General features: G+C 35.5%; 1 protein-coding gene across 1 annotated transcript in view; it reads right to left on the reverse strand.

The window, feature by feature from the left end:
• Nucleotides 1-12,918, reverse strand: part of LOC150093515 (fatty acid CoA ligase Acsl3-like) — a 50,638-nt gene extending 37,720 nt beyond the window's left edge. Inside the window, exon 1 of the mRNA XM_090413446.1 lies at nt 12,828-12,918. The gene's annotated coding sequence lies outside the window, so the exon portion shown is untranslated. The remainder of the gene's footprint in view (nt 1-12,827) is intronic.
• Nucleotides 12,919-13,668: the final 750 nt, after the last annotated feature.

Raw genomic sequence — 13,668 nt, forward strand, 5'->3', positions numbered from 1 at the left:
TGCCCATTTTCCAAGTTAATTGTAACTCAGAAAGCGGTTGAAAAAAAAAAAAAAGTCTGAAAACTACTAGAATCGAGCCTTTATAAATATCGTTTGATCAACGTAAATAGCATTACCACGAAACTAAAATTAAAGAAAAAAAGTACACGTGAGTCTACTTTGTGTAGATGTGTAGATATAAAAGATGTAAATCTTGCCTTATTTTGTTCTGTATAATACTCAGTCGATTTAAAATGATTTGGAGATTGTTAGTAGACGAAAGTTTTGATTAATACTGCAAAAACTGAAGTGCCGATTAAGGTTTCAGATTTATTAGTGCTTTATTTCCAGTGATACTGTCCGACCACAGATGCGAGAACCCTGGCTGGTAGATTGCGAAGAACAGTCAGTTCATGTTGAAGGGGGAGAAGGGAATAAGACGATGTACCAATTCGTCACCAACACGCCAATTCACGTGCCTTGTACGTAAAATTTTCCAACTGTTGTACAAGCAAAATAGTTACCACTTTAAATACTAAAATTTCCAAATAGAAAAAGCTAACTTTCCGACGTATAATAATAAACACTCATCCCATGCAACGCAATGATTACCCTGTTATCAGAATGGATTCTTCCAGGCGCAGAAGTGTCGAGGGGTTTCGCATCTGTGTCGGGAGTAACAATTTTTACTTGGAGATTTGTTAGAAGTAAAAATAGATATTTTATGTAGGTCTGTATATGGAAGTTATCCTTGGAACCCATTGCTAAATCCTAACAAAGTTTGCTTAACTCACTGACACAGAAATATCTGGTGAATTAAGCAAATTCACGTGTTTTGTGTCCTGATAACTTATTTCTAAAAAAACTATCATGTGTACCGTAAAAATAGTGCAAATAAACCCATGTTGATAAGAGATAGCGTGATGCTGGTACGATATCGTGGCGCCATTCCATGAGTGTATCGTTGTGGATATGGTATCACTTGACATTCAAAGAATGCCCCGATACATCGGAACTAAAATGTTACGAGTTGGAACAAAATCAACGTCTTCAAATAATTTTAACAAAATTTCTTGAATTTAGCATCCCATCTAAGACTTCCACCCCACTTATTGGTAGATTAAAGTGCCTTGGGGGAAGAAAAAAAAATCAGTGTTTATTTTTGTCTGTAGAGCAGGGAGGGTTCCAGATTATTTAATCTTTAACACAAAGTACTATAGGATTACCATCTTCCATGAATGGGATTCCCATTCTGACACTATCAAGGATGGGACATACCAAGCGATTTCACTCATAACAATTACTGATATACAATGCATGGGAAGTACCAAGGTTACGTCTAGTAGATACATGCAACCATGTATAAGCAAAAGATTTTTGAAACTAGTTACAAGCACAGGATCTGCTGCAGCCCTATTTGAAGGAACTGTGTCGAATGTTCAACCGATTATTCATTGGATTTTTCCGACTGACGCTTTTCTTAAAAAACCGTTACAAGTTGATTCGAAAGGTTCAGAGATAATACTAATTAATTACAAAAATTAATGCATATTTTCCTAGTCAAGGAAATATCAAGTATGTTAGATCAGGTACTAGATATCAATACATCAAGTATGTTACAGCAAAGCATCTTAAGTATTTGAAGGCGCTCACAATGGGAAAAATATTGCCGAATCCCACTTATAAAGAATCATTGAGTTGCATACGTGTGCCCTTCAGGAAGCGCAAATGGCAGATTAGTCTGAAATCGAGTACCCCAATAATTATGGACTCAATTATCATCCCATAATACCACTTTTAGAAGTTCTGTTACGAAGCATTTAATATCTGAATATTGTGTTGCTGGCTTCGAGTATTAACTAAGTGTTGAACTATAAAGCTCGTTTCTACGAATTCAAACTGAATTTTGAGAATCCTATAATACGGACAGTGCGCATTCTACAAACTGTCCTTGCACACCTGAAATGCCTCACGCATCAAGGTCATTGCTCTCTTTGCGAACTACAGTATTGCTAAATAATCAGCCTACCGCATCGTAGAGGCATTGTTTTTATGAGAAATGGGGACTTGAAATGTACAGCACAAGATAGCAGGTGGGCCAAGAGTCAATTCAAGGTGCGAAAGATGCCTGAAGGTCAGCAAACGAAAATCTCTCCCAGTAACAACTGAGATAAAATTAGAACAGTTGTACTAGACCAAATGTAAACAAGGGAAGGAGAGGTCTGGGAGGGGGGAGGGGTTAAGAGTAATGCACTCTTAGTGGATTCGCTCTTAATTCTTTGCGGGAAGAGAAAAATCGACCACTGGTAGAAAAAGACCACAATAGTGGTCATGAATGGCGCGGAGAGTAAATGGAGATGAATAGAATTAGATTTGGACATTTCAGTGAAATTCTCGGAATGCAACGATTGTAAGGTTAGGGAAGGTCACTTCCACTTCAGTTAATTCCCACACAACATTTCTTTCTGCCGAAAAAATCTTTGATGGGTGCTGCATTGGCTCCCAACAACAAAGTTAGTCGATCGCTAACATGAACACATATGGAGGTGTATCCGAGTCAAACTTCTAGGAAAGGGCTATCGGGAACCTCTTGCTTATTGAGGTGCACCATGCTGCTCCAGAATGTAATGTACACAAGTGTCCGGCCTGTTAGTCGAAGAAAGAATCAGAGCCCTGAAAATTCAAGCAAGTTTTTTTTTTGTTGTTGTTCCGAATGAAGTAGAGAGAGACCTCCTTTTGTACATGAACGGTCCTAGATTGTTGCTCGCCCTTGATCAGAGAACTTAACCTCATTTCACTAGCAGATAATAATCCTCATTCCTGGCAATTCATCTTGTTGTGTGGGAAAAAGTGATGAGTCATCCCTTTATCCCACCCAACGTTACGTTACCTCAGAAGGAAGGGATAAAGAACATGCTTATGCCTCCTGATGGGAAGTGTACCGTATAATGTCCAAAGAAAATGTAAACAACGAGATGTGTAAAATTCTAAACATTGTTAAGATAGCCCATAAGTTTATTGAAATAGTAATTGTGAATGAATTAAAGTAGAAAGTCATGTAGTATTAACAAATAAATATGTATAAGCTAAGTACAAGTTCAAAAGGCATGTAAAGACAGTTCGTAGCCACGGCGTCCAATCGGCTGCCGCCGTATGCGTGACGACACCGCCGAGCGAGGGAGCTGTTCCGGAGTATAAAAGTTTCGGCGGGAGTTCGAATCGCTCCCTTCTCTCTTGCCTCGGATCGCTTGTGTCTCATCTCCGAGTTTCCCGTAGGAGAGTTATGTAGAGCTTGCCGCCACGTGTAGCAAGGATCTCCCCTTGCTATGCATGTTAACATCGGTCAAAGCTGCAACTACAACGTGTTCAACCACGTTAGGAGAAAGAGCCGCTGATGAAATCTACGTCAGCGTAGAAGTCTATGTATGAGTGCTTTCGGTTCGTGTAGAACAAAGGAACAAAAGACCGCCATCAGAGGTGGTATGGTGAACAGATCAGAATACCTAGTCAAAGCAAGAACGGTAAGCGAAGATTTTCTTATGTTAATGTAGGATTAAAGTATCCGTGGAGTAAAGAAACAGAATTTAAGAACACACGCTATTTACGTGTTGTGCCATAAGAACAGTCTGCAATTTGGACACTTGTGTCTACTGTTAAGAGGAAAACATATTAGGCTCCAGCCGAACAGGAGGCCGAGCTCCGAACTGTTTAAGTGTTTAAGAAAAGTAATATCATATGATCAGAAAGTGATTAAGTGTTAGATATTTTGGGGGAGAGAATTAAGTAGAAATAAGTACCATTGTCCTAGAGAATTACATGTCAGATTTATTGAATTGTCCAGTGTTTATATGTAATGTTTCGTGTATGACTTATCAGGTAACTTAATTGTGAGAGTCTGAGGATAGATATATGTACAGAAGTGAGGAATTTATGCCCAATAAGAGATCATAGTGCAGAAGTTTAATGTGTTTAATTAAGTAAGGGGAACCCAGACTCTTTTAAGGTTAAGAATTTAAATAACATGTATACTTGTCTTTGTGAAATAATAAATGCGTTTCTTTTTACATAATCAATTGAGTTTGTCATATCTTCTGCGGATTTGAATTACAGTTTGGAAAATATCGTACCTTGCATTTAAAGGGGAAACCAATAGTGATGCGAGAGTAGGGACCACGACTGCATATATCTTGATCCCTACAATTTTCCTTAAGTATTTTAGATAGTGTATCAGAATTTAGTTGCCGGCTGGCGCAGTCTTAAATCTATACAAATTTGTCGGCAACCGAAGTCTGAGAAAAAGAGATACGAAAATTTAATGTAAAAGTTAAAGTAAAGACATAAAACTTGTAAAAAACTACAAAACGGGGATATAACAATCTATAAATAGAACCGACTAAATGCGAGAGTGTAATAGTGTAGACAAACAAGAATATAACTGTCAACATTTCGATTGTTAGGGGGAAAAAAAACGACATTTTATATGGACAAATATATAGGAAGACAAACCGGGCATACCTTTGTGGGATGTTGCTGGGTGTCTTCCTTTTCAGTGGCATCCCGGCGTATGGCAATATACATTTCTTGTTGGAGGGAGGAAGTGGGGTCGGAAAAGTGGGGTTTGAGAGATGTGGGAGAATTGGTGAGGCAAGAGGTATGCGAACTTTTGAAAAACCCGTTTTTTGTTGTTTTTTTTTAATTATTAAAAGGTGGGCAGAGAATACTTTGGATTGGGGGTGAACATAGAAATTTTAGGGGAAGGAGAAGGATATTATGAGACAAGATCAGGGGGTGGGAGCTCCCACCCGTGAACTTATCAGTAATGTCCTAAAATTTGAGTAAAAAGCTAATGACATTATAAAAAAGGGGTACTCCTAAACAGCCATAAAAATAATGTTTACTTAGGAGTAACATGTGGAATTTTCCAATAAATAATACATAACTAAAGCACAATTTAATAAAAAAGGCCAGTGGTCTATAATGGTGTGCAATTAATATCTATGCGCATAAATTAAAATTTTATGCACATGCCCTCGCCTCATCAGACAAATGTGCACTTAACGAAGCATCGGTCTTGCGTTAGCATCCTTATTTCTTGCCCGGATACAAATTAAATTTAAAAAAAAAAATTAATGTGTATAGAAATAGATTTTAATAAGACGCTTGGAGTTGAGTATTGTAAACATTTTCGTGATTGGCTGTGCATTCGCATCAAGTAGGTGTTGTAGCACCTGCTAAGTGAATGCTAATATTGAAAACTTTTTGTAGTCTAACGAACTTTTTATATGATAGATGGACGTTACCCTGCAGCAAAAGAATCCCGAATGTTGTCCGGTCTGTAATCATCCAGGAATCTCTACAATTAAGATTGTTTAGTAGGACAAATGAAGACTGTTGGGTCCATAAAGGGTGCATTCTTTAATTAAGGAAGGAAACTAAAAAGTAATATTGCTGGTTTCACGTGGACATAAATGTATTAAAAAATGAAACCACTGAAATTCGGTTTATTTTCGCGACTTTTATTACTTTTTTATTTCGGTATTTTAAATTAAAGCAGAGAATTCGCACCAGAGAGGAGCATCTTTCGATAATAATCCACAACTCTTAAGTCTAGACGATTATCTCAAAGGAAGATTGTCGAATATGTTTCAGTCTATGAACGACTTAAATTTCGAAAATGCCTTTTTACTCTTCTTTGCGTATTCACAGCCGCCTGCGCGATGGCCTTGAAGCTGCCAAGGACGCCCTCGCCTCATCACACCAATGTGCACTTAACGAAGCATCTGTCTTTCGCTGTGCTCTTTTGGCAGCATGAATTATAGTTATTAGTCCATTTTAGCTTAAGAAAAAAAAAGGCTAACATACAAAGTAACTCAGAGATGAACAGATTTTGAGAAAAATTTAGCATTTGCAATCCTTAATAAAAAAATATTTGTCGCCAATTCAGTTTTGAAGTAGACACTTTTTTGTACTTCACACTTACAACTTGCATTTTGAAATGTAGTTTTTCTTACGTATCGTTAGTTTTACGCTATTAGAGGGCGCTATGATCGATCGAGAAGTGGTATTAGTTTCTATTACGACAATTATTTCAAAAAATTGTACAGCGATTAACAAAATTATTAATCACGAGTTCTGAATATGTCTTGTTTGTCAATGTGGTTTTGTTATGACCTGTATCAATAATTTTTTCGAAGTTTTGCTAATTTCGTTAATAAAAAAAAAAATGTAAGTTACTTCGAAATCTTACGATTAATGAACTTCGCTATTGCTTGCATCGAATCAAAAATGCCTACTTGACTTCTCTTAAAGCAACTTACTTGAAGCGCGGGCACGCACACATACGGTGAACGCATATGTCCACTTAGTTTTATGTTAAAATGTGTGGCATGTCAGAAGCGCTCTTGAGGCGATAATCGAATTATCAGAATGGGGGGGGGTTAATATATGGAGAGAAAGGGGGGGAGACTACTAAAGGCTAGTTTGTCAGAAATTTACTTTTTATCAAGAATCTTCGAATCAGGATTAAAGTTATAAACCCCAAGTTCATCAACAATTGCCACAGCTATTGAACTAAGAGTAACAAAAGAATCCTCCTCCAGAAAATATTTCATGGCCTATTGTGTGCAATTCAATGCAGCAAATCATTATTCGACAATTTAACAGCTTAATTTTTGCTGAATTCAACTAAATATTAAAAATGTTTCTGTCAAATATATAGAAAAATATACCCATCTTTCATAGGAATCTTATCGAACAAAGTTACAGCATTTAAGTCTTAAACCAATGGTCTGTACTTAATTTTCTAATTAAGTAGGAAGTTACACTTAAAACATATTACAACATTTATCGAAACATTCAATTTAGTAGTAAAATAGCACGATTGAGAAGATTTAGAATAGAAAATTGTCACTTTTAGTTTGTCAGTTTTACACACTAAAAACTGAAAGTAAAGAAAATAGTTGAAAAAGAATAAATCTAAAAATAGAAAATAAGAGTTGAAATTCAAATTGCATTACTACAAAAGCACCTAAGAGTTCGATTGGATTGTTTAGAATTAAGATGGAGATAACTTAACCAAGATCTGGAAAGATCTCGGTTAAGTTATTCTGATAAGATCCAAAAACTGTTCCTCGTTTCTTAAGTGGGATTCGTATAACTTCGTCGGTGCGTGACCAAACAAAAATGAGGCAATAATTCCTAAGATTAGTTTTGGTTTTTGGTGAGACATCCTTCAAGTCTAAGATTGATATAGCTGAACGTTAGTGAAAGCAGGCTGAACAAGAACTGACAGAAAAAAGTCTTTGGGAGCGTCCTTTTACTGATGAGCAAAAGTACGAAAGTTATCATACAATCTATACTTTATTCCACTTTCCTCCATCTCCCTCAAAACAAAAATTCCACGATGGCTTGATGAAGAATATAGGCAGTTATTCTGTAGCAGGTTTTGTATACCATGCGCAAGGTAACGGATTTAAACTGGTTATTTCGAATGAGCGTCACTGTCGTTCGGGCCATTCAGAATTCTCGTTTAGCGCCCACTTTCGATTCCCCCCGCGTCTCAAGCACCCATCAGGTTGGCAGATTGAGGACATTTCCCCATTCTTTATGCTCGGAAGGGGACGAAGGATTTCTACCTTAGCGTTGTGTTATGATGTGACAGTGTCGGCAGCGATATTTGACAGCCCACAGGTAGACGCGGCTAAATGGAAATTATCTGCTTTACTTCCGTCTTTCACTACTGAAACCAACGCCTTTATCCTCTACATATGTGGAATACGTTTCTGGTCAGCCAGGTTACTGCTTGCTTGTCCAGTGATTGCACTCTTGTTTCAATCGCTGCTTGAGCTAATCCAGCAATCATACACTAAACATGTTAGAGGATTTAAATCTGTTCAATAGCAATATTCATTCTTTGTCAATTAAAAAGTTAAAGCAGCACTCTTTAGCATTCCATATTACAGTGTTATTATTATTCTCGGCCTTAATATTTATCGGCTCGTCCCATAGATACAAGAACTTTACTTTTTTTTAAATAATTGTCTTTACTTTGGGTTGCTAAATTTCGTTCAAGACTTGAGATCTTTATATTAAGATAAATAAATACGTTCCAACAAGGGACACAAGTTGTGTCCAATGTGAAATAAAATGGATAAAAACAGTTTCTTCTAAAGATTTAATTTTCTTTAGTAGCTAGATTATATAGCTGTTAATTTTTATCTAATAATTAAAAATAAAAACTTTGAAACTAAAAATCGGTGTGGAAATTTGAAAATAATTTAAGAATATTTATCATTAATAGCAGACAGGATGCGGGGCACAATACGCAGAAAGCCATCAAAATTAAGACAGGTGAGTAATCAAGTTTCTCAACGTTTACACGGGTGAAAAAGATTGAAAGAGATACTGTAAACACAGCTTGCTAACAAAATACGGACCTTTACGTCAAGTCCATTGCAGCAAAGAATGGCGGACAATTTTGTAAGGATTACTATATGAAAATGACAACTTGAAGAGTTAGTTGGAGCACATAATTAGCAAATGCAAATAAATATTTATCGATACATTCAGAAGTGGGAATATATAGAAAATGAAGACAAAACTTATTGACCAAGGGCGTATTGTATACAGCGCCAGAAGCGGATAAATTTTTGCAGTCATAGCCAGCTTTCAAAACTCTAAAGCGTGTAATTTTAACGAAGGTTTTTCTTATATATTTTTATTTCCATGATGCAAATGACACTTATTAAAAAATATTTCATGAATATCACTAATAACATTGTGCACTTCTTTTTGGTAGAAAAGTGCTCACTGCTAGTTAAAGCAGTATTTCCGTAGTTCTGTTTATATATATATTCTGTATAGTTCTGTTTATTAGCTAAATAAGCATTCGAAATTGCCTCGAAAATTGAATCAGTGCTTCCTCGGTTACGAACTTGTTATCAATAAAAACACTTCATTTAAAATTTATATACGATGACTGATCATATCTAATTATGTATTGAATTTAACAAAGTGTATATTAAATATAAACATCAAGAAAAGATATTTTAATCATCGCTATTTATGAAAATATAAAACGCCATATATTGTTTGTTTAGGAATTGGGCTATAAATATGCGTATTTCTTGTTATCTGTTACAATTGGTAGGGGGATTAAAACAAGATATTGACAGTTGAAAAACCAAACGACTATGACTCGTCTTCGTGTCTGAGATTTAAGCCTTTTAATGTCTTACAGAAATGCATATTTCTTTGCAGGAACAAAAATTCTGATTTATTTATATGTTGAGGTAAGAAGAGTCACCTTTAAATATGCCAGCGACAAAAAAATATTGCTTTTGAGTTCAGTATTACAGATATTAATAACAGCCCTAAATTACATTATTCTTTAGTCATCTATTACATTAACGATATATAACCATGGAAATAAAATTTATGCAAATTATAAATTGTTGCCTTTGACAATAACTTCATGGGAATTTTATTGTCGTGGCCTTTCTGCGTAAGGTTTTAGTAAGGTGATGAAATAATTAAATTGATATTTGACCTGATACATTTTACTGGGAGGCAAGTATGCACTGCAACTTACCGGTTTTTTTATGTCGTTATATAAGCGATCAACGACACTTACGTCCATAAAGACTTCAATCATTTAAGCTCTCTGTAATGTATATTGCGTACAGAAATCAAGTTTTACTTCCGACATTGGAGGGGGGGGGGGAGGAATACGTATTCGTCATGGCCACGTCGCGTTTCTCACGTGGCGAAATATCCTGAAACACGTATCTAATATCAGCTGACTTCTGATGCAATAAAAAGCACATGAAGGCGAACGATGTTCTTATTAAATAGTATGTTTATCAATGTTTTAATGATAAGAACTTCCAAAATTGTTTTGTTAAGTTGGTCACAATTACACTTTGTCCACAATTGTATTTTTTTTTTTTTTAATAAATAAATAAATAAATAAAAATGAATGTATGTCACATCTGGTTTCTAGGTCATAAAAAAAAAAAAAAAAAAAAAAAAAAAAAAAAAAAAAAAGACGTGGGACGAGACGATTATCAACAGGTAAAAACTTTTCATTTTTTTTTCGCAAGGAACACTTGTGAAAGAACTCGAACACAACGAAAGAAAATTACCTTGCTTCCACTATATATTGTGATATGGAGTTTGTCAATAGTGAAGCGATTCTATGAATATTGCCAGCAACTCAAACAGATAATAAATGGCGTGATGTTTATTACTGATAAGAGTTCTTTCGTTTTATGTTTATAATCTCAGTTAGAGGATTTATGATGCTGACAAAAGTTCAATTAATGCATCGGCACATGTCGTTGTGTGTGTGAGCACGCGCGGTATTAAAACTGGAATGTTTGCAAGTTAACAAAACGTGGCACTCTGCTTAATCTGCACTTATATTGTTCACCAGTCAAACAGTTTTAACTGCATTTTAATGTCTTTTTGGTTGTGTTAATTCTCAAAAGGCAACAAATAGTATTTTTTTTAAAAAAATTGACACCTCTGACACAGATAGTAACCTACCAATCTATTGTATTCTTACGGTATGATTCATGAGTTTATTCCTGTTGGGTGAAAACTATCAGATATTCGTGAGAAAATATCGTCTCTAGTGCAGTGAAAAGCGATAGCACATGCGCCATTCAATCGGAAAAAAGATCTGGCTTCAATCTTTCGTTAACTAAAAGTAAACTTACTGATTTTATTATCATCACTTATTAATTTTCAGAATTGGTATAAATTAAAACGTGATTTGATAGAGTAGATTTACATGTCTTGGGTGCCCGATTTATCGTTTACACAAATTTCCATATTGGATGGAAGTAGAAAAGTGCTGTAATTCTAGCTATGTCGGGGGGGGGGGGTATTCAGTCCAGATGAATTGACTCATTCTCCTTAAATTTATTCGTCATAATCAATTCGTTCGGCTTTCACATAACAGAAACGCTTATGTAAATAATTCAAATAGACTAGTCCACTGTCTATTTGAATTATTTACATATTTACATACTATACAATCAAAACGCAACACTTTTTTTTTTATTAAATACTTATTTACTGCATAACATTGCGTAACTTCTGGTTCTCAGAGGTTTTCAAGAAGGAAAAGGATTGAGTTGCGATTACCTTCGATTATGGCTGAAGCAACTTGCTACGAGATCAGTAGCACGTCTTAATTGAGCACATTTTTCTGGCCAGTTTGCCTTTGAGGAATAGAAACAGGGAGGTTGCTGATACCGTGAAACCCTTCAAAAACCAAGATGCGATGGTTTGGCCTCATGACTAATTAAAGCAAATGCTGATTAGTTAAAGTGATTGCCTTGACATCCTACCTTGTTAAGAAGTGTAATTGCGAAAATGCCTTTTAATCTCTCTTTCGAAGACTGAAACAATTCAAGGAAGCAATTTAAGTAGTTGAAACTTAAAGAATAACAGTTGAGGTATATAAGCATGTAGGCTACAAATATAAATGTAATAACATTAAAATAAATATATTCACGTATACCGCACTGACAATTACAGGTATATTAAAATATTCCATTTGTTTAATAATTAATTTATATGATGCGACCCCCCCCCCCTCAATCTGAATGCTATTTCTGTCAGTCATAATTCAGTTTCACTTAAGAATGAGCTGCAAGCTTACTTCATCTAACACCAGTAAATTTAGCGTTGTTTTAAAAGAAACCTGAAAAAACATCGCCGAGTTTGAACCAGAATTCCTTTTTAAATCAAGCTGAACTACAAAATCCTGTACATCGCAGGGATGGTAGCGTTCATGTTATAAAACAAACAGCCGACCGCAGTTCCTAGCCTTACTGTGTTGTTTTTGCTTTCAGAACAGCCTCTGATCTTGATCACCTAATTAGACTGTAGATTAAGGTCACGCACCATTCTAAACCAGATTTTGACGCATGGAAGCGTCCTTGTGGATCACACACTAAGTCGCTTAATATCATTAATTTTATGGCTATTTAGCCTATTTTTGTTTTTGGTAAAAAGGGATCTTTTCATTTTGCGTTAACCTTTTTATATGATGTCTGAGATCACAAAATTAACTGAAATGTTTAATTTCGCTTCAAGACAAATTCTAACAGAGCATTCTAAATAATTCATCGTATTTCTTTAAGTGTGCTGGATGCCGTGCATGAATTAACGTTTCTTGTGTCTAAATATTTGTGCAAACAACTGACGATACATGAAGAGTTTTGCATGTATTTATTTGTTGGGTATTATTTGGAGATCAAGTGGCCTCGTAGATAAGCACTTCCAAACACTGATTTTTCCTCTATCTCCAAGTAACATTTAAAAAAAAAAAAAAAAAAAAAAATTTAAAGACAAAACCTTTAGTTCAACCTCCAGGAAGTATATATATTGAAACTGGCCCTCGCGCTGCATTTTCATAGCATTACTGTAGATGACAAGTACGTAGAGGCGTTTATGCCAAAGGACAAAAGCGAATATCAAGTTCCATGCATCATTACCCAGCTGTTACTAATGCGAATGTAACAAGCATAATCACGCGCTACAACATTAAGCTGCAATGGTTAAGTACATATTTATTACGGATTGGATATTTCGAAAATTGTGCGTTTCATTAAAGCAATATTCAATTCACATTGAGATATATTTCACAGAAAACATTTATGTACGTCTCTTATATATATATATATATATATATTTTTTTTTTTTTTTGAAAGGAAAAGGCTCATTCTGGTGTTTTTCAGGCATTTAATGAATCGCAAAGTAATTTTATTTTAATTTTAAGCATTTTAAATATCATAGCATTCCCCATTCAAGAAAAATCTACGCTCTAATTCACTTACCTGATAGCAATTATTAACCTATGCCAAGGCTCGCTTATGAAAACACCGTTACTACTTTTCGGACTTTGATAACATCCCTTCTTAAACGAACAACGTTTTAACCAACAATGAATGACGTAATCTCTTTTGGACACGTTGTGTTTACGTCATGAAAACACAGTGCGCGGACACGCAAGGTCACTGATGCAACTCCCACACGAGGCTTCGTTTTTCATTGGCGTGACAGTGAGTCAAGTGTACAGTACTCGAAACATGATTAAAAAGCGCCTGACTTCTACCTACATCTTTCATTATGTACGGAATTATTAACTGATTCTGCATTTTATTTCTACTGTTTTATTAACTAAAACTGAAAAGCCTATGCGATTTATATATAAAAAATGTGTAAAATGAGAACAAAGTAATAAGCAAGCACACGATAATTTAATCTTTATTCACACAATGCCTTGTCATAGTTGCCTTAAACTCACTCATTGATAATCACTTCCGCAAAGTTCGTTCCGATTATTTACTAAACTCTAAAGAAGAAAATAAATACTCTTCAAAACCCTACCAGCCACACTTCGAGTTACCTTTCAAGGGGGATCTTCTTGTTCCTTCCCTAGTCAGAAAATCCTCGGTTTAAATCCGTTCTAATACGAAGAATCTTTACGAGGACTTTTCAACTGAAGGTGAGTTATAAGTCTCACACAAAGGTAAACGGTTTTCCGCTCCAGGAAACTCTGGTCGTTCTTCTCGCAACAAAACAGACAAATCTGCCAGATGAACGAGTGATTAACGGACATAATAACGGACAGGCCTTCACAGCCTGAGTAGCTTCATCAATTTCCTGATACGCATC

The sequence above is a fragment of the Typopeltis vanoorti genome, chromosome 24, assembly GCF_054136105.1.
Source record: "Typopeltis vanoorti isolate ZY-2024b chromosome 24, IOZ_Tvanoo_1.0, whole genome shotgun sequence".
Taxonomy (NCBI): domain Eukaryota; kingdom Metazoa; phylum Arthropoda; class Arachnida; order Uropygi; family Thelyphonidae; genus Typopeltis; species Typopeltis vanoorti.